A 23,040-nucleotide genomic window follows, 5' to 3' on the forward strand; every position below is an offset into this window, starting at 1 on the left:
GATCCAAATTCTCACTTTAACCAGCATGTGTTTGTTTTGCCATTTGGTGCAAATCCCAAATCCTACAAAATAACGGCATTGTTAAGTTACCCTTTGGTGAACAAATAAAAGAAAATTTTCGTGACTTGTTGAAGGTTCCCCAACTCATTATTCACTCTTAATCAGCCTCAGGACTCAGGCTTCCTAGTCAAATTCTTTACAATATATTTAAGCAAAGAGCTACTAGTTAGGTCGTTATCAGTGAGAAAAAGATTGGGGCAAAGACAGACAATTATTACTTATTTTTACTAATGCTGAGGGATATTGATGATATTTTTAATCTTCTAGGTTGTAATGGAAAGAAATTTTATTCTGAAAATATTTAGTTATTTACTAACTATATTCCAAACATTATTCTTGATGCAGAGTTATGTCTATGAATTGAAAAAAAAATCCTCGCCTTCACGGAGCTCTCATTGTAGTGCGAGGTAAGGAAATATCACTGCAGATACAGAACACTCAGGGTGGGAAGAAAGAGGTGTGTGTAGAAGCAGAATTAAACTGGAATCAAAACTTGTTTTTGTTTTTGTCCAAGTCTACTCCTTCAGTGTTTCATATTTTTATCAGTTGTGTTAAATATCTATAACACAATCCACGGCGACATAAAATAGACATAATGAAATATTTCAAAACATCTTGCAAAAGCTTATTTGATGGTATAAACTACGCACTATCAAAAGAAGAGTTAGGTTATCCCAGATAATAAGGCAGGATAGATGGAACAATAAAAGCAGACTTGGTAGCATGTTTGCATTAATAAGGCCTTTGAGAATACTGCCTTGGCCTTGAACAATAAAAAAAAATGCTATGATATATAAAGAAAATATTTAGAGGCTTTACTCAGAGTCTTCATTTAGAGTCTCAGCAGATCTTGATACTGGAAAGTAGATTGACAAACCAGATGGGGTCCCCATGATGGTACAGGCAGTAGAGTTGACAATGGTCCATTCTATAAACTCCCACAATACCAACAATACCAACGGCAATCCCAGGGACTAAACACCACTCAAAGAGTACACATGGAGGGACCCATGGCTCCAACTGCATATGTATCAGAGGATGGCCTTGTTGAGCACCAATGGGAGAAGAAGCCCTTGGTCCTGCCAAGGCTTGACCACCGCCACCCCCCCCAAGTGTAGGGGAATGTCAGGGTAGGGAGGCAGAAAGGAGTGGGAGGATGGGTGGGGGAACACCCTCATAGAAGAAGGGGCAGGGGGTATGGCATAGGGAACTTATGAACAGGAAACCGGGAAAGGGGATAATATTTGAAATGTAAATAAAAAATATCCAATAAAAAAAATAAAATTAAAACCTCCCTTCACCATCATGATTTTAACAAGATCCAGCACCTCCAGTTCTCTACTTAGATTAACTTTAACAAACCCCACAAATGTAACAAGAGATGGACTTTTGCTCAGTCCAGGGTAGAAACCACCCATCTTTAGCCTGAGTGGCTGGTACAGCAGTTCCCACTCTGAGGCCTCGAGATCTTGTTCTGTCAGCACTTGTCAGCCAATCCCAGCAGGGAAGAACCTCACACAAGCTTGTTTCCCCTTATTGTTTGCTGGCCAACCCACACCAATTTTTACAGGTTTCTGTAGGACCACCCTTAACGAGAGAGAGAGAGAGAGAGAGAGAGAGAGAGAGAGAGAGAGAAGTTACAAAGCCACTTTCTTCCTATATGTGAGATGGTCTTCACCCAAGACAACCTGGAATTCCAGAGGATACCGCTTCGTTGGTGTAGGGTTAAGTGTTACACTGAAAAACAGATCCAACCTCTGTCAGTGAAGGTTTGGGGAATTAATTAATTAGGTCATTTCCACCCAAAAAGTGGGCCTGGGGAAGTGGAAGTGTAGATAACAGATGAGTAGCCAGTCAAGGAAGGAAAGGGCATTGAGGGAACAAAAGTGCTCAGGAAGCAAAAGCAGGATCACAATTATAAACCTGTCCCCTCTTCAATTTCCCTAGGGCTGGTCTTGAACTTGGCAACTGATTCACACAGTCTTTCACTAGTCAGAGCCTGAGTACTTACCTGCCATCTACTGGAGATCAGCAAGGGAACTAGAGGTCAAGTGGAAGGTGAGTATGGGGGATCCCTGGATGAACTGGGAAGATCGCCCTTCAAGAATGAAAGACCAGGGAGAGAAGGCTCAGCGGCTAAGAGCACTGACTGCTCTTCCAGAGGTCTTGAGTTCAATTCCCAGCAACCACATGGTGGCTCACAACCATCTGTAATGGGATCTGATGCCCTTTTCAGGTGTGTCTGAAGACAGCTACAGTGTACTCACATACATAAATAAATAAATCTTTAAAGAAAGGAAGGAAGGAAGAGAGAAAGGAAAGAAAGGAAAGGAGAGAAAGAGAGAGAAAAGGAGAAAGAAAAGAAAGAAAGGGAAAGGAAAGGAAGGAAGGAAGGAAGGAAGGAAGGAAGGAAGGAAGGAAGGAAGGAAGGAAGAAGACCAGTCACTCCCAGCACCTGAGACTGCCCAACTCCCCAACTCTCACCCATCATTCCCCCCTTTGTAAGTCACCCAGCTTAAAGAAACAGCCTTTGCCACGGTCACATCTGCTTCCCGCAGGATTTCTGTTTCTAACGACTGGTGCACACAGTAGACACACTTCCGTTTTGGAACGCTTTTCTCTTTCATTCTGCCCCTAAAGTCCTTCGTTTAATGCTGGCTCCACACCTGCTAACACTGCCCATGGCTCATCCTCTTCCTCTACCCAATCCTCCCTTCTTTTTCTCCCTCCTACAGATTTTTCTCCAAGTAATTCCTTAAAAATTTTCTTGCTTGTCAACTTTCATCTCAGAGTCTTCTTTCTGGAGACCTCAGTCTGCAATAAGAAGGCTGGGAGGGTCCCACTTCCCAGGTGAACGAACCCCATCCTACACCTTTAAGTAGGTGAGAGGTTTCTGGGTCCCTGGGCTGCTGTACATGGATGTGGATTCGTTCTACTCTGCATAAATTTTCTCAGTGCCAGGGCAAAACTGGGGAAGGGGCACTTCTCTGAGAGATTACATGGATGACCAAGCAAGTCATTAGTGGCTTGGTTCTTGGCTGAAAGAGCCTAGAAAACTGTAAAAACAGGGACGAAATATTGAATCTAGCCCATTTCTAGCCCCAGGCTTGGATTCAGTCCAGTGTTTTGCCTTAATCCTTCCTGCAATGAGAACTAAACTCCTTTGCTGACCCTAAATCCACTCTACTTTTTGGCTGTAACCTGTGGGATTCCATCCTCTTGACTCTGACCTCTCTTTAGCCTTCCTCAGATTGAATTCGCTCCTTACAGACCTCGTCTGGCCTGGAACTAGAGCGAGTTGAAAAGGGCACTGTGAAGACATCACTTTTAAGATGAAGATAAATTATCTTAGAGAAAAACAAAATCAGTAAGACTTACAATGTAGACAAGGATGTCACTGTAAAATGTCATCATTGCCATCGGGAAGAGACTTCCGATGTGTTATCTGGAGCTACTCTTGGAGCACACTTTGAACAAATTCTTAGCATTCTGTTAGTCACTAGGACTGTGAGGAAGGTGTGAGCAAAATATGATGTGCGTGTTACACAAGAAACAAAAAAAAAATGTCAATTCCATTATCCTGATCCACGGGAAGCCGGGAGAGGAGGTACCTTACAGGTCTGATTATAAAATCTTGATTCTTCCTGGCTATGAATCGCAGTTCTAAACACAGAGCTGCATGTATGGACATGCCCACACCTGTAGCAACTTCCCTGCTGGCTCAAAAAAAAAATTGATTTCAGCTTTTTCCTTTCTAAGAAAACACTGTTCTTTCCTATTCTTGCATGCCTGAGTCACCCCACCCCCTCTGCTCCCTAAAAGATAACAGAGCCAGATTTATAGAACTAAAGTACAGGGTATTTTAAGAACAAGCTGCCACTGGAAGTTTGCCTCCTTGATGGTACTCAAACCACCATATCTCATTTCCGGACAAAACTTCTCATTGAACAGTAAGGCAACATGCAGTTCCCATACCTTACTCCACAGATGTTGAAACTTAACCAGAATTATGAAGCTTTTGATTGAAGTTTTCTAGATACATCATAAATCTATTGAGGTCATTGCTAGAGACAGACAGACAGACAGATTGACTTGATTTCTATGTTTTGATATTTTTATTCAGTTATGTAACTACTTGATTTGGTTTCTATCTGTGTTCAATAAAGAGTGAATGTTATATATTTTCACTTGTTCGGTATTCTTCTGTAGACTACCTAAGAAACAGTTTGTCATCCAGCCATGTGGCTGCATGAGAGAAATTAAGCAATCTAATTACTTGATAGTTGATATAGAGCAATGGATGAAGCATGCTATAGCTTGAATATTTTTGTCCAAAATCTTAATCCCAAATGCAACTGGTTAGGGATGGGTCCTTTGGAGTGGTGTTTAGGCATTTAGGCACCACCATCTTGAATGGGCATCATCTTTACAACACGCCTATCTGCCCTGTCCGGCACTTCTGCCTTCTGCCATGAGTTGATGCAACAAGTGCTTGTGCCTTGAACATGGACTTCCCAGCCTCTGGTACTGTGAGAATTAAGTTACATCATTACAAAATGCCCTATCTATAATAGCATTACAGCACAAGAAATCATACTAAGACACAGTAGTATTGTCTCGGGGCAAAAAAACCCAGCTGGTCAGGGGAAGCAGTCAAAGTATTGGGTGCAAACACATCTCCAGACAGGAAGTCTTCAGAATAGGATCACAAAAGATATCCTACTGGCCTGTGATATTATTAACCCCAGTAAGCCTTAGCCACAAACACCTTCAGGGACCAAGTGTTGTCATCTTTTATAGATAGGACACTAAGACCTTACACTCTAGGCAAACTCAGACCCTTACACAAGACCCATCCCAGCGACTAATGGGAAGGCTGGGCTCACAGATGTTGAATGAATAACAGAGAGGAAGCAGAGCATAGGTCTGGAATTTTCACTTTCTGTTAAAGCATCAATGTCACCACGTCCTCTCCTTTTGTCCTTCCCAGAAATGCCAACACTCCAGGTTCAAGTGCAGTTTACAGCACTAATACAAGAACAACTGGATTGCCTGATTCTTATTTCACGACACTTAGAAGTTTTCGATGATTGCTTCTGATATGTTTCCAGTGCTTTATTGCTATATGATTAGATTTATTTATCCCTTCCTTCCTTTACTGTAATTTGCATGACTGCCGAGTGCTGACTTTACATAGGGAAAGGCTGTACAAAGAGAATGCTTCCCTCAGACCAGTACTTTTGTTGTTACCCGGAGAGCAGCTTGTTCTCCTGGTACTTTCTAAAAACAGCTGAAGAGGCAGTGTGCTTATCAGCGTCTGGTCTGTGACTGATTGCCAGACTACTGTGGTATTGCAAGGCTCTGGAGATCAGAGGACAGCATTTTCCCCATTTGGTTTTGCTTCCCTCCCCAACTGTCTGAAAGAGAGGAGGAAGGGAAAGAAATGAAGGGAAAGAGTCAGGGTGCAATTGATGTACTCAGGACACTTTCACACTCAGGGAGGCAATGCTACCTTCAATGGCTACTTGGCTATTTCTTCACTTTTGTTTTAAGGAGAGAGAATTATTTCTGAAATCCAAGAATTAACCTGCTTCAACCTCCCAAAGGGTTTTTTTTGGGGGGGGGGGGCAACAATATTTTCTATGCCTAACCACAAAGCTCGCTCTGTCATGTCTTGTAATCAACAAAAAAAAAATATCCCCGAAGCATCTGACTTTAGTTACACGGATGTGTTCATCTTTCAGCAATGTATACGAGTGTGCACCGGCCAAAGAGAAAAATCGGCTCTTCGAGATTTTTGTTTGTCTAATCTTTGAAAATGTCATGCTTGTCTACAATGTCATATCTTAATCATAAGCACTCCCGCCCCCTCTGACTCCCCTGCATCTCCCACACTTCTTCCTCCCAACTCATGTTCACCCTCTTTAAAAAAAAAAAAACCCACTGAGTCTAAGTAGTGTTTGCCATAGGTACTGGGGCATGAGCAACCGACCAGCAGCCACAGCTCTAAAGAGACCTCGCCGTCCAACGTCCATGTAGTGCCCCTAACTCCTCTGCTAGACACGGGCCTCAGGAGCCCTGCCCACTCTGTGTGAGAATTCCTTGCTGGCTTAGTCTTGTGCGGGTCTTATGTAGGGAGCCACAGCTGTTGTGAGTTTGTAGAACTAGAGTTTTAAAAAAGTTACTCATTGTCAGAGTCCAGATGTGCAGGGCCGGACGTGCCTGAGGGAGAGCCAGAGATAGGACTTGCCAAACCAGCTATCAGCCCCAAGGACATTGACCACCTGTAGCCATCCCCTCCCCTTCCTTCACCCCCCAGAGTGAGATGAGCCACCCTACCTGCCTACCGAGCTGCAAGAGAGCACGTACACCTTGCTGATGTAATTTCGCGCCGAAAGTAACTGTGCACCATTTGAATTGACCAATCATGTGTAACCGCGCAAATGCCCCTATATAAACCCCCGAGTTTGGAAGCTTGGGGTCGATTCCTCTGTCTCCTGTGTGAGATACGTGTCGACCCAGGATCCCGCTAAGAACCGGGATCTCGTTAATAAAGCTACCTCGTGCTTTTACATCAAGAATGGCTACTCATGGTTCCTGGGGGCACCCCATCCCACAATTGGAGCGAGAGATGCGGCTCCCCGTTTAGGGGTTCGCTCTTTCATTTGGGGTCTCGTCCGGGATCGGAGCGCGACCCCCCCGGAACCCCGAATGCCCCTTGGAGGTACGTCGGTGTGAGTGTTGAAAGCGGCCACTGTGTATGTATATGTATGTGTGTGTGTGTACATTGTGCTTCTCGTACTGTGTATTGTGCCATGGTCTAAGGTTTAAGTTGGATGCGCTCGGGTGGAAGGGCTTCCCACCCCGAATTTGAGTGCACCCCGTTTTCGAGTACATCTGGGCAGATGGGTTTCCTGCCCCGTATTTGAATGCACTCGGGCGGAAGGGTTTCCCGCCCCGGACAGACAGTACACTTGGGCAGATGGGTTTCCTGCCCCGTATTTGAGTGTACTTGAGCGGAAGGGTTTCCCGCTCCGGACAGGCGCCTGTGAGTAGAAGGGTTTCCTACTCCAAATAGTCTTTTTCTTTCTTTTTTTTTCCTTTTTAGAAAGCGCACCGGGGGATGCCCCAATCGCACAGGCTCTGGGACGCGTGAGAGACGTTCCGAGAGCCAGCCTTTGTTGGGAGGACCCAGCAACTAGCAGTCAAAAAGATCTGACTGTGATAACCCCTTTGTCTTTGATGGTGGACCATTGGACAGATGTTAGGGCAAGGCGATACTCTGGAATTCTGTTGGGAGGTAAAATCAGATGGTTCGTCTCACCCCAGAAGCAGCTAAGGTTAAGCTGCAGTTTGGGCAAGGATGCTTTGTTTTAGTCTTGCTTGTCTGGTTTGTTTTCTGTGGTATTGTCAAGTGTCTTTTTTTGGCTTTTGTTTCGTGTTTGACTTTGGACTGATGACTGTGTTTGAAATCATGTTTTGCTTTGTTCGCCGAAGAGTTTTACTTGGTCCCCTTAATGCTTAGTGAGTAAGAAACTTAATCTTATGGACCCCGCTCTAGTGGCGGTGTGTTGGTTGATAGCCAAAGTTAATTTTTAAAATAGTGTTTTATCTGTGCTTGTGCTCGCAGCCAGCTGTGATAAGCTGGAAAAGATTTAAATTTTGCTTGGAAGTAAGGAATCTTAAAGGCGGAGTTTCAGCCGGTTTGACACTTAGTGCGTAGCTGCCTAAAAGATCAGAAATGCTGTCAACAGGCTATAAAAAAAAAAAAGGGACAGACTGTGTTAGAAATGCTACCAGAGGAACTATCTGAAAAGGCTGAGAGCGAGGTGGGAGAGGACTATAAGGAAAACAAGAACAAGAAAGGAATTTCTGACATTTGCTCACAGTAGGAGAGCGCTCATTTGGAGAAGTTCTTTAAGGAAGCCTGCCTTATCTGCTGTCCTTATTCCAAGGGAGGATTTAGTCTCCAGCATTAAATTACTTTTCTCGCTGATCATCATTAACATGGAGAGTGCCTTTGATCCTATTCCCACAGCAGCCAGTTCCTGCCCCTATGGTCAAAATGCCCCAGGTTGGGGGACAAAAAAGAGCCCCTAAAATAGTTTCAAAGAATCTACAACAAGCTGTAAAGAACTTTGTTTTGTTTTGCCAGTCAAGATTTAGAATGCAGGCTTTGGCAGTGGCCAAGGTCAGGATTAATGATTTCTTTTCCATGAGCCTTTTAAACCCAGTGAGACAGTTTGGTAAAGGGCTACTACTGAGGTCCTGATAGCCCCAGGTGAACTGGTTACAATTCTTTTGTCAGCCACCTGGCATTTAGCACCCAGGTTCTAACCATCTCTCCATCCTTTTGTTATTAGTTGTTACTAGAAGCCTAGTGTCATTTGGAGGCTGGTTCTCTTGAGAGGCAAAGCCACGGAGCTGACACTGAAGAGAGATACTCCTTGAGGGAAAATCTAAGCTTGTGCTTATTTGTACAATGGCCTTTTGGTTCCAAGAAAGGCCTCCTGGTTTAGCTATGTGACTAAATGCTGTTTGCCCTCTTCAGTAGACCTCTATTCTTAAGATTCTCTTGTTTTCTCACCATCCCATTTGAGATGCTTGTTAGTAACTGTTACAGGTCTTCTTTACCACTCAGGAAAGACGGAATCCTACTAGAGGCCAGAAAAAAATGTTCCAGACACGGATAGAAGGCCCTCACTTCTGCCTGCTCTCTTCAGATGCCTGAAGGTAGGGAGTGCTCCAGGTCTGCCTCCAGGCTCCAAGGGTGGGTCTCTGAGGGGCTGTAAAGTGCCCCACCAATCTGGCTAAGATAAGGAAAAGATATAAAGAGAATGTTACAGAAATTTAAAGGGTTAAGTTAAGTTGCTGAGAGTTAGTATAAGTTACAGAGAAAGTAAGGTTGAAAAAGAAAGAGGTAAAAAGAGCAGGAAGCTAGGGAAGAAAAGAGACAAAAAGAAGAGGAAGTTAGAGAGCTAAAGAGAGATAAAAGACGAGAGAGGAACATATACTGGCCACAGTAGTTAGGGAACCTAGGAAGATAGTACTTGGCAACAGAAGAGAATTCCTGGCTAAAGATCAGTGTGCCTAATGCAAAGAAAAAGGACACTGGGTCAGGGACTGCCCAAGAAAGAACAAGAGGGGCCACTGGAGAGCTTCTTGGTCCTAGAGTGCTGGCTATGTACAGAGATAGAAGGAAAGTGTGGATACAGAGACCCAATGCTCTGTGCTCCTATGCCCCCCACCCCTGTGGGCCAATATCCAAAGACCTTGAGTGCAAGGGGCTACTGGCAACGAACAATACTTATGGACTGCCCGAAGAACAGTGGACCTTGGCGTGGGCCGGGTAACCCACCCACTAATTCATGGTCATCCCTGACTGCCCCATCCCTTGCTCATGAGAAAATTGCTCTCCAAAATGGCTTGCGTGGGCTGAAATGGCTGGGTGAGGCCATGTGTATGCATATCTACAGACTGTGTATGTGGAGCTTAAGACCTGTCTCAGTGCACAAGTACCTGATGCTAGGAGATGTGTGGCTTAGTCCTATTCTGCCTGGAACACACCACTCCTGCCAGCCGGGCACTAACAATTATCACCCAAAACTGTGATAGAGTGGCTGATGTCTTGCCTTTGAATAGAGTGTCCCAAAAGATGGGACCACTGGTCAGCTGCCATGGACTAGATTCTCCACCGGTTGGGGACAATCTGGTCACCTTGCTGCCCAATCCGGACCTGGAGCCACCACAGCACGAGTGTCAAGCACTGACAGAAGCCCATGGGTGGAGGAAAGACCTCTGCGACTGGCTGATTGACCCCTGCTGAAAGCCGAGGACCTTGTCCACAGACGGGAACAGTTCTCTTCATGAATGAAGGTCAGAGACAAGTGGGTGCTGCCATGGTGGACAAAACAATGTCATCTGGGATGGCTGAACTTCTACCCCCCCAGCACATCAGCACTGCAGATGCCTTTGCCATCTCTTGGATGCCCTGGTGAAGCCAACAACTGTGAGTACTATTCATTGCCCAGGAAAACAGGAGGGAAGAGATTCAGTGACATGGGGCAGTGACAAAGCAGATAAAGTGGCTCGGGAAATGGCTATGCAGGAGCCTATCCTGGTTACAGGCCTGCAAGAGACAGCCACTGGGAACTGGGATTGGACTAAGGGATGGCCTCACTTAGAATGTACAACAGAAAAAAAGGCCCAAATTGCTTAAACGAAAAAAAAAAAAAAAGACAATGACACACTTGAGGGGAAAGCTATACTCCCCAGAGAACAAAGAAAAGACTCACTTTGCCAAATACAGAAATGGACTCATTTAGGAGATAAAAAGTTTGTCCAAGTAGTTAAGTGTACGTAATAGACTTTAAGATTTTAGCCAGAGAGGCAGTAGAAAGTATAAGGTATGTCAATAAGTGAATGCTTAGCAAGCAAACAGGGCAAAGAGACCTAGAGAGTTTAGTGAAAAGTCGAAGTGAACTTCACTGAGATAAAACCAGAAAAATATAATCACAAGTATCTCCTAGTGCTTGTAGATACTTTTTCAGGAATAGATAGAAGCTTTCCTCACCAAACGAGAGACAGCCTCGATAGTCATCAAGAAGATACTGGAAGAAATCTTCCCCCAGTCTGGAGTGCCCAAGGTAATCTGGTCAGACAATGGCCCTACTTTCGTTGCCAAGGTAAGCCAGGGTGTGCCCAAGTATTTAGAGGTCGATTGGAAATTACATTGTATCTATGGACCTCAAAGTTTAGGACAGGTAGAGTAAATAAATAGAACTCTAAAAGAGACCCTGACCAAATTAAATTAACCATGGAGACTGGCGCAGACTGGGTGACACTCCTTCCCTCTTGCTCTCTTCAGAGCAAGAAATACCCCTTCCAGATTCAGCCTTACCCCCTTTGAGATCTTATATGGGGCCTCAGCTCCCCTGACTGTATTAGATGATGTTACTGAACCAACATGTCATAGTGCCATAGTAATAATGATTTGTGTGCCAGGCTAAAAGACCTACAGGTGATACAGAAAGAAATCTGCTCACAGCTGACAGCAGCCTATGCCCCGGAGACCCCTGAGACATCTCATCAGTCATCAGTTCCAGGAGACTGCAGCTACACTGAGCCCAGACACTCGAGCCTCGCTGGAAAGGACCATACCTGGTGCTGCTGACCACCCTGACAGTTGTCAATTCTCAGCCCTCACCAGCCATGTACTAGCTGTTGGGGCTGAGAGCTGGGACTTAGAGGGAAATTCAGTCATGTTTGTCCTGGGTTCTATCAAGATAGGTGTGGGGATAGGCTTGATTTCCATTACAAATGATGTAACATTACATATGTTAGTACTCTTAATACTTCTTGGGACTGTGCCTCAGGGATCACAGTCTGTATAGGTTTAGAAGTTCTAAAAGCTAGTCATGACCCTGGTGTATAGGCTTGGATAGTGTCCAGATTAGAATCCTCATGTTAAGACAACAATACCAAGCCGTTATGCTAGATGAAGCTGAGTTCTCCATGTAGTCCTAAGATTAGAACTACTAACAAAAAAGAAGAAGGGAATGTAGAACTAGAGTTTTAAAAAAGTTACTCATTGTCAGAGTCCAGATGTGCAGGGCCGGACGTGCCTGAGGGAGAGCCAGAGATAGGACTTGCCAAACCAGCTATCAGCCCCAAGGACATTGACCATCTGTAGCCATCCCCTCCCCTCCCTTCACCCCTCTGAGTGAGATGAGCCACCCTACCTGCCTGCCGAGCTGCTAGAGAGCACGTACACCTTGCTGATGTAATTTCGCGCCGAAAGTAACTGTGCACTATTTGAATTGACCAATCATGTGTAACCGCGCAAATGCCCCTATATAAACCCCCGAGTTTGGAAGCTTGGGGTCGATTCCTCTGTCTCCTGTGTGAGATACGTGTCGACCCGGCGGGATCCCGCTAAGACCTGGGATCTCGTTAATAAAGCTACCTTGTGCTTTTACATCAAGAATGGCTACTCGTGGTTCCTGGGGGCACCCCATCCCACAATTGGAGCAAGAGATGCGGCTCCCCGTTTAGGGGTTCGCTCTTTCAAGTTCAAGAGTGCAACCGTCATGAGGTGAGTATAGGACAAGACAGCGTTTCATGTCCCTCCTCCCCGTCCTTACTACCTTCTCTTCTGAGATGTCCCTGAGTCTTGGAATGAAGGATACAGATGTTCTGTCTTCTCCGGTGCATGCCTGGGCAAGTCAGATTTTAGAATACAAAGAATACGGACCCCGCCCCCCACCCCATGCCCCACAAAGGGTTTGCGCATCTCAAGAACAGCTAGAGTATGCTGGTGATGCGAGATGCCGAGAGAGGAACTGCAGTGAACCCTCTGAGTCACGATCCCGCTCCTCTAAGGTGGTGTAGCGGTCTGAGTTAGGGAGGAACTGACTGGAATAGCCAATGGAGGATCTCCATGGAGGGATCCTAGTCAAGGCAGCTTTCTTGACCTTAGGCCTTGCTTGCAGTCAATCTTAGCTTTCTTTTTTGCCCTTTTGTACCATCTACTAATGGATAGAACTGAACTCGTCTGTATAGTTCTGCAGTTATCTATCCACATGTTAATGGCTTTCGTCAGTTACCTGACAGAAGCAATCAATGTAAGGGAGGCGGGGTTTGCTTTGCCTCGTGGTTTTGAATATTTGAGTCTCTCATAGTGGGGACATCATGACAGCGTGATAAACTCGCTTTGTCTAACTTAGAGTTTGTATGCTCTTTTTCAAGGACTCAGATGGGTAACCAATATAAAGTGAACCTGTCTCCCTGTTTCATTACTAGTGGTCAATTGGGCTAGATTCTAGGCTAGGCTCTCCCGCACATCTGTGAGTAAGCAAACTCATCATCAAGCTTTCATTGCTTGAGCATGTATTGAAATCTCTTACATTCACAGTGTTAGGAATTTTCTTCTTGTAATCCTTCGAAATATCTTCCTTGCAAATCTTCACTGTATGTCATTTTGATGTCTAATGCTCATGGGGATCTCTTCCTCGAGGAAACTACATTTGATCAAAATAAAACATATTCGCTCGTTGCCCGGGATTGCATTTTCTCTTGAGCGGTGTGCTGACTTTACAATGGGTCCTTTCTTTTCTAAGGCATTTTGATTGAGGCACACTGATGCATTGCGGGTATAAACACGGAACTGCCATATTACACACATAACTGCTGTCAGCTGAGTGGAACAGTCCTCGTGCAGTGTCTCGCTTTACTCTTGCTTCTCACACTCCTTACTAGGATGAGAAAAACCAATCTCTCCTCACCTTCTCCCGGTCCAGGCTAGAGTTTCATTTACAGTGGTTTGTGAAAGAGTCACCAGCGTGGTCCCTAAGTACTCATTACACTCTCTTGCCTTCAGCCTTGGCCTTATGACTGTTTCTCAGCTGGGAGGGGTGAGGATTCTCTTCTCTGACTGTACATGGGAAGCGGGCAACCCGGTGGTTATGAGCATTATTCTCATGGGTCTCCATTAGTCAGTGGTAGTGAGGTAGCTTACCACTGTCTGTCATCCTGGCTGAAGCAACTCATGATCTACAGGCTTGATGCATGTGAGGAGATGCCCGCTGCTGAGGATTCCAACCCTAAGAACCTTACCTAGTTACAGGTGAGCCTTTGTACCAGGTAGATGCATCTACCTGGACACCAGATGGTGCCAGGCTCAGTGGCATTCCTCTGTTGCATATTCCTCTTGAACCTAGGTCTTCACCTACGCCATGTGCAGTTTTCAATCCCCACTCTGCATGAACCTGAAGGTATCAGAACGGATTTGTGCCTTGAATTCTCCGGGTTGGAAGAGGAGGCCTTTGTGGGGGAAGTTTCTTTTCTCCTCTATCTGTCTCCTCCTTTATCCTTCAGAAAAGTAGCAACCACTCTAGGCCTATTTTCTGGAGAGAAAGGCCCGAGTCTCCTTTCTGTCGCGGACTGGACGTCAGAACTAAACAAAGCTAGAGCCCTGCCCTGAGCAGATTCCTGAGAAGGGCTTGACCTTTTCAAAGAACTTGTCCCCGGAAGACTGTTGCCTCTTTGTCTAAGGGGGATATCTTGCAGTTTAATGATTTACCTTATGTCCTTGGGCACTTCCCAGTACTCCCCTGCCCTAAGCTTCAGTTCCTACTTCAATTCCTGCTTCGGAGCTTTAAATGCTGTACATTCCTCTCAATAAACGAGACCTTGACAATAGAACCTTGCTTGGTCTCCTTCTTCTCTCCCCCCCCTTGACCCTCAGGTAGTGCCTCTTCGGGACCCTGAATAACTGGACCTGCTGGACAGGTCACCTTTCATGTAAAAAAATAAGTCTATCAAACTTCATTTATAGAGTTGTCTCCCTTTGTGTGTGAAGGATGCATTCCATGATCCTCAAAGAAATCATGGCCAGAACTCAACTCATTCATGTTGTTATTTGTCCATCGTGGAAACCTGACAGAAACAGTATAAGAGAAGGTTTGCTTTGCTTCCTGATCTCAAACATTTGGGTCCCTCATAGCGGGGAAGTCCTGGTAGCTTAACTCAATGGCAGTGGGAGCATGGCGTTCAGGCTTCTCGCAAGTCAGGTACCAGGAAGCAGAATGCTTGTACAAACCAGGCATTACCTCAGCTGGCACCCCTTGTAATCTACTTTTGTTAGTTGGGCCCCAGCTTTCAAAGGCTCCGCAAAGCTTCAAACCGTGGCGTGAGTTGATTACAGGGCACACAAAACAGGTGCCTATGGATAGCACAGATGGAAGCCAGAACATTTCAACCGGAACATGTTACCCAAAGGCTCTTGGTTACCTCACCATGCAGAATGCATTTAAACCACTTCGAACATCTCTGTAGTCTCAATTGTCCTGGCACTGTTCAAAAGTCCAAAGTCTCCTTTAAGACTTGGGCAAACCCTTAACTGTAAGCCCCTGTAAGGTAGAAAAGAAAGGTATGTACACTAATGTACAATGACTGGAATTCTGGATGGCAGTGTCGCAGCTAAAGATAGCCATGTGCAAGTCTAAGTCGCAGCACTACTCCGCAATTGTGTAGATCCGATGTCTCTCTTAGTCTCTCTTACAATATCTTCCCTCACTGCTCATACGGCTGTTGCGATGATCAGATGCGACCTGATAACCTGAAAGCAGCACTTTGTGACTCCTCCTTGGTGGATCTGAACTGCTAACACTACTGCCCTTGTGTGAGTGAAGAGGCGGGGGGTGCTATTAAATGAAATAAAGGTGACTTGGTTCTTGCACGGGAAACCACAGCTGCCACAGCTTCCTGAGTGCATCCGTTCTATCAGGTCCAGAAGCCTCAGGTTCTCAGAGTCTGCCCCTACCTCTGAGTCAACTGCTCATCACCTCTTCCTTAATGGTCCCTGAGCTTGGGACATGGGGATGGTGAAGGGGCGAAGTGACATAGATCTCCCTCTGTGGTTGAGAGCTCTACAGTCCTTTATTCTCTACACGTTGAATAGTCGTGGCTTCCTATTAGCCATGAGCCTCTAAAAAAAGACGCTTCTCTGGTGAGGGCTGAGAGCACCTCCATGTTCTATCTTCTCATCTTAATTCTCTCTCTCTCTCTCTCTCTCTCTCTCTCTCTCTCTCTCTCTCTCTCTCTCTCTCCTCTTTCTCCCTTCCTTCCTTTCTCTTCTCTCTTTCTTTTTTTTTTTTTTGGTTCTTTTTTTCGGAGCTGGGGACCGAACCCAGGGCCTTGCGCTTCCTAGGCAAGCGCTCTACCACTGAGCTAAATCCCCAACCCCCTCTTCTCTCTTTCTAATATAGTCCACTTTCCCATGTTGATGGTTTCTAAACCTTTTATTTGGCATAAATTCGTGATCTTCAAACATTTTCTGGTGTCACTTGCCTGATTATGTTCCCATGAAGACTGGAGTTTTTCCCAGAATTCTTTGAAACCCTCTATATATCTATTCTTTCAGAAATCATTCTTTCAGATTCAGTCCCTTGAAACAACCGAGTTCACATGTCAAATACAGGTGCTCCCAGCCAACTCCTTATGCTGTCAGAAACTATAGTTCTGTGGGAAGACGCTACACCAGGGATGGCTAGCAGCACTGGAAACATATATATTATAGGACTCTCTCTCTCTCTCTCTCTCTCTCTCTCTCTATCTATCTATCTATCTATCTATCTATCTATCTATCTATCGCTCTCTCTCTCTATCTATCTATCTCTCTCTCTCTATCTCTCTATCTCTGTGTGTGTGCCTCTGTTCTCTATCTCTCTCACTCTCTTTTCTCTCCTCGCTCCCTCCCTCTCTCCCTCCCTCCTTTGTTCTCTTTCCATCTCTCCCTTCCTCACCTCCCAGCCCCACCCCCATTCCTACCCTACTACTATGCACATCCCCATAAGCCCTTACTGCCAATCTTGGGATTGAATGTGATGATGGAGAACAGCCTTGTGCTCCCGCCTCAAGGTTTCATTCCAAATAATAAAGCTAATAAGTATTTCAGAATCACTTTTCGTGTTTTCCTACTGATGAGTGACTCAGAAACTCCTATTTTAAGCAGGAGAAAAATGCTACTCTGTAGAAATAAATTCAAAGTGGATAAGAAGCATGTGACACCTGGAAGCATCCACAGAGACTTTGGGGAAGAAATGGACTGGTCAAGTTTATGACCTAGGAGGCCTGCAGAGGTCTTCTAGTAGATGGTCAGTTGATTACATGGGTATTTTAGATGTTTTTCTGGGGTAGGGATGCCAATGTCAGAGACAAATCAACAACCCTTTCTAGAAGGGTTTGTCAGAGTTTTTTTTTTTCCTATTCAAATATCATGTTTATTCAATTCTTTAAGGCTAAATTTCCTCGTCAATGAAAATGAAGACCAGCATTAGCAGAGCCTGCCCCACATGTGGCCCATATACATACAGCCACCAAAACTAGACAATATTGATGAAGCTAAGAAGTGCATGCTGACAGGAGCCTGATATAGCTGTCTCCTGAGAGGCACAGCCAGAGCATGGCAAATACAGATGCGAATGCTAGCAATAAACCATCAAACTGAGAACGGGGTCCCAGTTGGAAGAATTAGAGAAAGGATTGAAGGAGCTGAAGGGGCTTGCAACCCCATAAGAACAACAATACCAACCAATCAGAGCTCCCAGGGACTAAACCACTAGTCTCTCTCTAGTGACAGACCCATGGCTCCAACTGCATGTGTAGCAGAGGATGGCCTTGCTGGGAACCAATGGAAGGAGAAGCCCTTGGTCCTGCCAAGGCTGGACCCCTCCCCAAGTGTAGGGGAATGTTGGGGGGGCAAGAAGTGGAGTTTTTGGGGGGAGGGAAACACCCTTATAGAAGAAGGGGGGGTGGGATAGAGGACTTATGTTCAGGAAACCGGGAAAGGGAATAACATTTGAAATGTAAATAAAAAAACATCCCTTGGAAAAAAGAAAAGAATATTCAAAACTGGAGAAGCCTCAGGATTAGCTGAGGCTATGGTTTATGCTGTCATATAGTCATAAGGATTCTGCCCAGTGAACAGGGAATCTTGAAGAGGTCACAAGTAACAGCGATCTAGCCACTGGAAATTCATCTTAACCTCTTCATTGCCTGACAACTCCAATCCAACTGACTGAGTGATTTCAGACAAATAAAAAATTCTTATCAGTGGGCCTCTGTTTCCAGACCCATAAAATATGCTCCTTGCTAAGCTCTTAGAAACTATAGCTAGTTCAAACGTTTAAAGACAGCTACCCATATAGGGCATGTGCTTCTCTATTGAATCTAGTCTCCAGATTACACAATGTGTAAATAGACAGGTTCTCGAATCCCATCAAATTTTGAGAGCTCATATTCAATAGTTTAATCTCATCCCAGGTTCCCCACTGCTTCCAGTAATTGTCTAAGAGCCAAATCAAAAAACTAAAATATCTGTCTCTATTCAAAACATCCTAATTAGTCTTTATCAGCCAAAATGACCATCTCCAAGATTTTACTTATTCATCTTGCCAGAAAAAAAAAATAGTGAAATTGTCTGTGTTTTTCTGCTTATAAGAAATATGCATTTGCAACTGAACCAAGAAACTGACATCAAACATGACATGAACATAAAACCAGAAACATTTAAAGAAGGAACTCAAGGTAAATAAATTCAGCCCAGGAACCTTGAACAAGAAGCTTACTTAGTAACAACAGGACCTGCTCTATTCATTCCCATTATTTAAAGGCTCACTATCCTGTACTGCTTCCTGACAAATGTCTAAGAGTCACTAACCCACGAGCTCTGTGTGCCTTTTAATCAGTTCAATCCAAGTCCAGTCGATCAATCAATGTTACTCCATCGTGACCACAAACTTCTGGACAGCTAGTTTTATCATTGTAAGTATGTTTTTAATCATTAACCCCCCCTACACACACACACACACACACACACACACACACACACACACACACACACACACACACGTGCATATATATATATATATATATATATATATATATATATATATTGCTAATCATTATCATTGTTTTCATCTTAGTCAACGAATGGAAAAAGAAAAACTTCTAATAGAGTCCACATGTCAGTTTGCCATTTTCCTTTCTTTGCTAATTCCTCTATCGATCAATCAAAGTATCAGGAACCATTGAGAACGTGCTAAAGGAATACAGGACTTTCCTGGAGATGACAAGATTGTTTCGATTGACTGTGATGGGTAATTCTGAATTGCAAGACCCATAGAAGTCTCATCTCAAGATTGATTCTTACTGCTGATATGTCTTTCCTGCCATTATTAAGTTAATATAACAATTCCTGGGCAGGGTTGGGGATTTAGCTCAGTGGTAGAGCGCTTGCCTAGGAAGCGCAAGGCCCTGGGTTCGGTCCCCAGCTCCGAAAAAAAAAAAAAAAAAAAAAGAACAATTCCTGGGCATTAGCTCCCTCCCCCCATTTGGCAGATTTTCTGCAAGTCAGTGAAGATGTACTGTCTTATAGTGATGCTATATAGACAAAATAGATGGTTTCTTAATTCCGCATGGTGCTCCTATAAGAATTCCTAAATCTATACTGATTACTGAGCCCTTTATAATAAAGGCTGCAATTAAGGCCCTCTCTGATGTAAAAGCTGCAATTAGAATTCTGCCAGCCTTCATATGTCACAGGCTAATTGCACTACATGGAAAACAGGCATTGATATAAATTTGCTACTTAAGAATACATTCATTTAGGCTGTAAAACCGTTCACTGAAGGTTGTAAAAGAAACAAAGGATTTATCGTAGGTGCAAGGACAGAAGATAAAATATTGCCTGGGTTTATCTATAGAAAATATCGATATTAATTTGCCTTTTGACATACTGCGTTAGCTTAGACATAAAAAATAAAGTTTTAGACTCTCAAGGAACCTGTGGAGCTAGTGTGACAGATAATGAATGTCTCGTTCAATAACTTGTCTTAATGAAAACACAGGGAAGCATCTCTGTTGTGACAAGGTTTGGATTTATGTTTGAAATTTTTGTGATCTTTTGGAATACTATGTGATCTATTCTCCTGAAAAGGTACCAAAAACAAGAAGAAGAAAAACCTAGGAATGATGACATTAAGGAGTCAGGAGAATGAGGCTAGAAGCATTTCAGAGATGAGAAGCTGAACAGATGAGGAGAGACCATGAAGAGAGCAGAATTAAGGATGCAGAAGGAGAACAGAAGCAGAGTAGAAGAAAAATCAGTGCAGAAGAGACAGCAGAGTGTGGTAGAGCTGAGGAGAGAGAGGTGTGACAGCAGAGTGTGGTAGAGCTGAGGAGAGAGAGGTGTGACAGCAGAGTGTGGTAGAGCTGAGGAGAGAGAGGTGTGACAGTAGAGTGTGGTAGAGCTGAGGAGAGAGAGGTGTGACAGCAGAGTGTGGTAGAGCTGAGGAGAGAGAGGTGAGGCAGCAGAGTGTGGTAGAGCTGAGGAGAGAGAGGTGAGGCAGCAGAGTGTGGTAGAGCTGAGGAGAGAGAGGTGAGGCAGCAGAGTGTGGTAGAGCTGAGGAGAGAGAGGTGAGACAGCAGAGTATGGTAGAGCTGAGGAGAGAGAGGTGAGACAGCAGAGTGTGGTAGAGTTGAGGAGAGAGGTGAGACAGCAGAGTGTGGTAGAGGTGAGGCAGCAGAGTGTGGTAGAGCTGAGGAGAGAGAGGTGAGGCAGCAGAGTGTGGTAGAGCTGAGGAGACAGAGGTGAGGCAGCAGAGTGTGGTAGAGCTGAGGAGAGAGAGGTGAGGCAGCAGAGTGTGGTAGAGCTGAGGAGAGAGAGGTGGGGCAGCAGAGTGTGGTAGAGCTGAGGAGAGAGAGGTGAGGCAGGACAGAACTCAGAGCAGAGTAGGAGCTGCAGAGAGAGCACAGAAAGCAGGTTTCTTCTCACTGACAAGGACAGGCCTTTTTCATACTCAACAGAAAAGCAGGAGCCTTTTCTTTCTCTATGCTGTAAAGGAATATGCAAAAATGAAGCATACTGTCATCCAGAATGTGTAAATACTTTCTGTGCTGGTGCTTTGTTGGGCATTTGCTCCATCTAATATGTGTGTGCACGCGCGTGCGTGTGTGTGTGTGTGACATATACATACATGTATGTGTATATGCACATTCTTATGACATATACATATATATGTATGGGTGTGTCTGTCTATATAAGTTGATAAGACAGATTGCTGGGCCCAACAAAAGATAAATGTGTATATGAATGTATGTATGTTTATGCATATTTGCTTATGTAAAAAGTCTTTCCTTTTGCCCCATGAGACTCTCTTCTCCTGGTTCAATAAAAGTTAATTGTTCTAAGCCTCCCTCCTGTCTGGCAAGCAAGAGGCAAATCTTCTGGGCAAGAGAGAAAGGAACCCTAGCAATTAATCCTTTACTTAATCCCCCCACCCCAGTGTTAAGCAACAGGTGTTAATTTGCCCAGGGGCCTGGACCTTCTGGCTTCAGAGTGACTTAGAGTCAAGACAGGTAAATGTTATTATAAAAAGCAACGCTACTCTTTCACAAGACCAAGTCTTGCCCCTGTCAACACTTTTTACCCTCTGCTAACTTCCAGAGATGACCCAACCTGGGGCAAAGCTCCTGGCACCAAAGATTTTTTTTTGTATCATTATAAACTCAGACTTGTTTGATTATGCTTCAGCTTCTGAATTTGTGGTTCTTACTGATACCCAATATGTCTTCTACCTGGCCAGTGGTAACCTATTTGTGTTGTCTTCTGCGTGCGTGTGACATGGCCCTGGTTGTCTTTAGTGTCTGCTTTGACAAAATGAGGCTTATGTGGCTACGCTACTGTAGGGGTGGTACCTTTTTCATTCCCTCTGGGATACACACAGGCTAGAGTTATCTGGGGGAAAGACTCTTCATTACTTCTGTCAGGTTACCTGTGAGCAAGTCTGGGGTGTATTTTCTCGGTTATTGAGGTAGGAGGGCCCAGTCCACTGAGAGCAGTGCCAATCCCAGGTAGGTGGGCTTGGGTAATATAGGAAAGCAAGCTGACCTGGCCATGTTGAGCAAGCCGGGCAGTAGCAGTCCTCCATATCTCTGCTTTAGCATTGCCTCTACGTTCCTACCCCACTTGGATTCCTGCCTTGGCGTCCCTCAACAATGAACTACGATCAGGACACAGAAGCCAAGTAAGTCCCTTATTCTCCGAGTTGCTTTTGGCCATGGTGTCATCATCACAACAGTAGAAAACAGGGCAGGAGATTGAGTCGAATTTCTGGGTTTTCACAGATCTGACAGGCATGAGGAATTGTAGCTTTTGCAATGTTAATTTGAACTTACCACTGTTAAACTGAACATTTCTACATATGGTTAAAAGTCATTTGCTGTGAGCGGTCTGTACCCCAGACCATTTCGCAAAATGTTCTTAAGCAAACTGTAATTTCTTTGGAAGACTATCCTAAGCCATATGCCCACTTTCCAAAGTTAATTAAGGCACAAAATAATCTGTAAGTCCATTTATCCGGTCGATATGAATTTATTCAGGCCATGTGTCACATGGTGAAAGCAAACAAAGGCTAGAGACACCAGCCACGGCCTCTGAGAGTTCCCATCTCTCTAACTCTCAGGATGCCTAATCCTCTATATGTAACACATCAGATACATAGGATAAATAGGAAAGCCAAGGTCAACCTGGACATCGTGATTTAAAAAAAATCTATATTAGTTATTTTTGTCATCACTGTGACAAAATACTCAACTGTGCCGGCTGGTCTTATGTCCACTTGACACAAGTTAGAGCTGTTGGAAAGTTATTGATTAAAAACATGCCTCCATAAGACACAGCTGTAAGGCATTTTCTTAATTAGTGGTTGATGGGAAAGGGCTCAGCCCATTGTGGATGATGCCATCCCTGGGCTGGCGGTCCTGGGCGCTATAAGAAAGCAGACTGAGCAAGCCATGGGGAGCAAGCCAGTAAGCAGCACGCCTTCATGGCCCCAGATTCCTGCCCTGTTTGAACTCCTGTCCTGGCTTCCTTCAGTGACAGACTATAATGTGGAAGCCAAATAAACCCTTTCCTGCCCAAGTTGTTTTGGTCATGGTGTGTTCACATAGCAACAGTGACCCATCGTGGCATAGAAGACATGGTAGTGGCAGCTTTAATACTGCTTGTGGCTTCTCTTTTTTCTCTCAAATGCAAACCAGCAGTTTTCTAGGCACCTCACCAGAGACCCCATTTACAGGAAAAAGACACGTACTAAACCCTGAGCAACCCTCCTGACTCGGCTTTACCTCATCAGACTATAATTTCATCCAAGGCATCTTCAGAGACACCTTACTTGTCATAAGAGACAGAAAAGAAAATGCGGGGGCAGGGAGAGGATTCTTAGCAAACTTTGGAAAGTACAACCTGAGAGCCATCAAAACGGTATTATGGTTAAGGCTAAGACAATTAATTACTTACTCTCCCTTGAAGAGCCTGAATCCAACCACCACTTGGATACGTTTTTTTTCTCCCCTGGGAAGCACATCCTGTCACTTGAGAGAATCTTATTTTCTTCCGAGTGCTCTCTTTCTCCTACC

The 23,040-nt window shown here is 44.6% G+C and overlaps 1 long non-coding RNA gene across 1 annotated transcript; it reads left to right on the forward strand.

Annotated features, from left to right (window-relative positions):
- The first annotated feature begins 403 nt into the window (after positions 1–403).
- LOC103691349 (uncharacterized) lies at positions 404–4,237 on the forward strand. Its single transcript, XR_590665.3, has 3 exons — positions 404–467; positions 2,008–2,118; positions 3,301–4,237. It is a non-coding gene; the product is annotated as an uncharacterized LOC103691349 (long non-coding RNA).
- The last annotated feature ends 18,803 nt before the right edge of the window (positions 4,238–23,040 follow it).

The sequence above is a fragment of the Rattus norvegicus genome, chromosome 1, assembly GCF_036323735.1.
Source record: "Rattus norvegicus strain BN/NHsdMcwi chromosome 1, GRCr8, whole genome shotgun sequence".
In the NCBI taxonomy this organism is placed as follows: Eukaryota; Metazoa; Chordata; class Mammalia; order Rodentia; family Muridae; genus Rattus; species Rattus norvegicus.